At 41.9% G+C, this 4,778-nt stretch overlaps 1 non-coding gene across 1 annotated transcript; it reads left to right on the top strand.

The window, feature by feature from the left end:
- The first annotated feature begins 1,636 nt into the window (after window positions 1-1,636).
- On the top strand, window positions 1,637-1,709 carry TRNAF-GAA (transfer RNA phenylalanine (anticodon GAA)). Its single transcript has one exon. It is a non-coding gene; the product is annotated as a tRNA-Phe (tRNA).
- Window positions 1,710-4,778: the final 3,069 nt, after the last annotated feature.

The raw sequence follows: 4,778 nt of genomic DNA on the forward strand, positions 1-4,778 counted from the left end.
AGAGGCAAGCCAAGACACAAACTCTTAACTCTAGAAAATAAACCGATGGTTACTGAAGGGGAGATGGTTGGGGACGTGGGCTGAACAGGTGATGGACTCACTTAATTCTATACCTGAAACTAATATTACACTCTGTTAACTAACTAGAATTTATTTATTTTTATTTTTTATTTTTTAACTAACTGGAATTTAAATAAAAACTTGGGGGTAAAGAAAAGCACAGCTGCCAGGGCTTGCAGAAGACCTACTGGTGCTTCCTCTCCAGGGAATTTAGAGGGTACCGCAGTGGACAAGCCCCCACTGCTCAGCCCCCACTTGCAGACTGCAGACGAGCTCTGGCCTATGACTCCCCAGTGAACTTCTCTGCCACCAGCAGGAAGAGCCACATCTTCAGCCAGCTCTGACTCCCCACCGTGGCGTGGTGGTGAGGAGAGGAGTCTCACATTTGTTCCCTCCTTGGCACTAATAAATGCATTTTTTATGAACTTATCATAGTTTCTTTTTGCTGCTGTAACAAATTAGCACAAACTTAGTGACTGACTACAACGCCAATTTAATCTCTTACAGCTGTGGAGATGAGATGACCAAAATTAGCGTCCATGGGCTGAAACCACCATGTCAATGGGGCTGCCCCTTTGTGCTTGCTTTGTCCAGTGTCCTCTGGTCATCCCGTTCCTTATGGCCCTTCTTCTCTTCCAATCCAGCAATGCCAGGTGGCCTCTCTCTCACGCTGCCATCTCTTGGCTTCTGTCTGGCCGGCCTCTTGGTTTCACTTGGAAGGACTGCTGTGATTACCTTGGGCCCACCTGGATAATCCAGGATCCTCTCCTCATGTCAGTTCAACTGATGAGCTACTTCCCTCTCCTTTGCTGGTGACCTGAACACGCTGTGTTTTCTGGGGGGTTGGTTAGAACATGGGCATCTTTGGAAGCCCATTACCCTGCTACCACAGCCTTTCAGTTTACTTCATCTGTCTTATTCCCTTTGTGGCTGCCATTTCCCCTTCGCAGTCTCCTTGGAGCTGTGGTCCTCAGCTGGTTTCCAATCCTGGCTATGTCTACACGTCTAGGCGGACACTGCTTTTATGGAGATTGATATTTCATTATTTAAGTGGACTGTGCTGCCAGTTTTCTAGAAGTTAAGCATATATTAGACACACATGCCAACTAAAGACATTTTTTTTTGACACAAGAAGAGTCCATGATATGTTTTTAAATGGGAAACACAGATTTCAGGGCAGTTAAAAACATAACCGAAAAAAGTGAAATTATGTATTACTTCAAGTTTAGAAACGGGGACCTTGAGACTCCTGGGTGGCTCAGTGGTTGAGCGTCTGCCTTCAACTCAGGGCATGATCCTGTGGGTCCTGGGATCGAGTCCCACATGGAGCTCCCCGCTTCTCCCTCTGCCTATGTCTCTTGCCTCTCTCTCTCTCTCTGTGTGTGTCTCTCATGAATATATTTTTAAAAATCTTTTAAAAATGGAAGAAAGAAACAGGGACCTTGCCTCACACTTCTGTACTATTTGTTAAATGTCTACCTCCAGCTGAACCAGAATATTGACTTTTTTTTTTTTTTTTACTGTTATAGCACAAATATATTCCATTATAGTTCTACAGGAACAGCTGCCTGAGCAAGCTGAAATAGCTCAGTTGGGAGAGCGTTAGACTGAAGATCTAAAGGTCCCTGGTTCAATCCCGGGTTTCAGCAGTGTTTTTGATGTTTATGCTAAATGTACCTTCTGGCAGACTTAACCAACATTTAAGCTGTTAGGGGAATATTAGGCTCTCATGCAGATCTCTGGGGCGCATCACTGGCTTTTCAGGGAGGGGTGGTGTCAGGTATCTTGGGAGGGAGGCCTTTTTATATAAACCCACTAGCTCCGTTGTACTTCCTTGACTGTAATAATAATAGCAGACTTATCTAGAATACTTGCTAAGTGTCAAGCTTTCTTCTAAGCTCTGTGTATTAACTTACTTAAAATGGCCACTAAGGGGCATATGGGTGGCTCAGTCGGTTGAGTCTCTGATCCTTGGTCATGGTCTCAGGTCATGGTCTCAGGATTATGAGGTGGAGCCCCATGTCAGGCTCTGTGCTGGAGTGTGGAGCCTGCTTAAGATTCACTCTCTTCCTCTGCCTCAGTCCTGACTCTCTCTTGAAAACAAATGGCCACTAAAATTCTCAGCAATTACTTATTAAATAAACAAACCTTGTGCCTGAGTTCTGGAATGGGGTAGGTATACAGTCAATGGTTTTTACTTTGACCATCATTATTATTTCTATTGGCTAGGAACTTCCAAAACTATAGCTATGAGATATAAGTTATTTCCTCTTCTTTTTTGGAGGGGAGGGGTGAGGCTTACACATCATTTCCAATTGACGTGAGTTGTTTCTTAGGACCTTCACCCGGCCATCTGTCGTCTGATAAAGCAGTGTTCAAGGTCATCATTTCCCTCCTGATTATTTTTAAGTTCTATATTAACAATTCCTTGCTTTTATAGGGTCAATGCAAAAGGATGTTTTCCTACTGGGCTTTAGCTTTTTCAGAATAGGATTTAGTCCTTTTTTTTTAATTTTCCTTCAAAGATTTATTATTTATTTATTTATTTATTTATTTATTTATTTATTTATTTATTATTTCTGAGAGATACAGAGAGAGAAACATAGGCAGAGGGAGAAGCAGCCTCCCTGTGGAGAGCCAGATGTGGGACTCAATCAACCCAACCAAAGGTCTTCCCTCAGTTTACAAGCAGCAGCAGTTGGGGGGTGTCTTTGAAGTCTCTGAAACAAAATGCAAACTTGCATGTTCATGTACACATTCCCCTGGGAAGAACGTCAACAGGTATCAGATTCTAGGTTTGTGACCTAGAAAAGTTCAGAAAAGTGATGCAAAAGATTTCCTCATCACAAATACTTGCTGATAATTTCTGACCTGACCTTTGAATTTTGCCAGGGTGCTGAGTGATAGAAATTTCTTGATTGTGTTTGCCCCTTGCTCAACCCTGTATCAATTGTGAGGTGGATTTCAGGAGGGAGCTCAGATTGTCAACCAACTTTCCTTCTGTCTGGGTGGTGGTCTTGGAGGCAAATTTCCCATAGTGAAGCAGACTGGATTTTTTCTGAAAGCTCCCATCCTACCATAGGGAATCTTCCATGACCCACCTCCATCACTGGGTTTAATCTGCTGAGGTGGATCCCACTCCTAATTGTTTCTTTTCTGAGGGACATTAAGGATGAAATACCCATGTTATTGTCATTATTCTACTTTTTTAAAAGTCTTGCATTCTTGTTGATGGCATTTGCAGATAGTCTGGATGTCCCAAAGCAACAATGACACTTCTTCTTCCATCTTTGTATTATTTAATGTCTATCACCTAAACGACATCACCATGACTTGGCTGTGCTTTGGTCAAGGGGTAGTGTTTCCAGTTAAAGCCAGGCATTCTCCAGGCTTTGGGCATTTACATAAAGTACAAATGCTGCAGGTTATTCTGTTTTGATTCCTCTTTTTTCCCAAGAATTTAACCATACTTCCAGATAATCTGCCCCCTTAAAAATGAATTGGCTCAGGAATTCAGTTCCCATGATGAGGCTGGAGCAAGGGAGTGGGTTCCCACAGAAGTCTGACAGCTGAAGGAGTGAGGCAAGTGCATGGCGAAGCTTCTAGGGTCCAACATCATGGTCCACTTCCAAACATAAAGTCCATTGAGATAGAGGCAGGATCTTGGCCAAAATGATGAGACCAAGTATTTTAGGCCAAACCAGGTGAGAGTCTCAGGGAAGTGGATGGGGGCAAGCCTTAATGGATGACAGGGCTAGGGTAGTATAAAGGGTATGAACAAGGTGGAAAACACTTTTAATTCTTCTCAATAATGTCTTCATCATTATAACATGAGATTTGGGCTCTGTACTATTTGTATGTGTATATACACACATACACACACACAAACACACACACAGTAGTGTTAGTGTCTAAAGGGAATGTGGATGGTGCTGACCAATATAGTTGGAAAGAGAATCAAGTATTTTTTAAATTTTTATTGTTTTTATGATTTTTTAAAAATTTTTATTTATTTATTCATAGAGACACAGAGAGAGAGAGAGGCAGAGACACAGGCAGAGGGAGAAGCAGGCTCCATGCAGGGACCCCGATGTGGGACTCGATCCTGGGTCTCCAGGATCACACCCCGGGCTGCAGGCGGCGCTGCACCTGTTTTTATGATTATCCAAAAGTACAAACTACTGAAACTTTAAACTCTTTATGGAACTATATTGCTTAAAAAGTAAAGATAGGTCCACTCTAATCTCAAACTTGGAGATAACTACCATTAACAATCTAGTATCTATTCCTTCTCTGGAGTTTTTTCTATGTGCTACTAACATAAAATGAATGTATATAAATGCATGTGCATTTTATACAGAATTAGACCATTAGGTCATAATATTTTTCCGTAGTTTCCAAGCAGTGGGACTGAATGCCTAAAATAATAATGGAAGTTTATTTTCTTTGGTATGTTTTCAAGTTTCTTTTAATGGAAATAAAGTAAAATATTAAAGGAAGCAAACACAAGAAAACTCAAGCTCTAACTACAACGTAATCCGAATTTTAAAAAATCACACTTCTACAAAATTTTTTAAAGATTGTACTTATTTATTCATGAGAGACACAGAGAGAGGGGCAGAGATATAGGCAGAGGGAAAAGCAGGCTTCCAACAGGGAGCCTGATGCGGAACTCAATCCCTAGACCCCGGGATCATGACCTGAGCCAACGGCAGACG

The sequence above is a fragment of the Nyctereutes procyonoides genome, unplaced genomic scaffold, assembly GCF_905146905.1.
Source record: "Nyctereutes procyonoides isolate TBG_1078 unplaced genomic scaffold, NYPRO_anot_genome, whole genome shotgun sequence".
Lineage (NCBI taxonomy): Eukaryota > Metazoa > Chordata > Mammalia > Carnivora > Canidae > Nyctereutes > Nyctereutes procyonoides.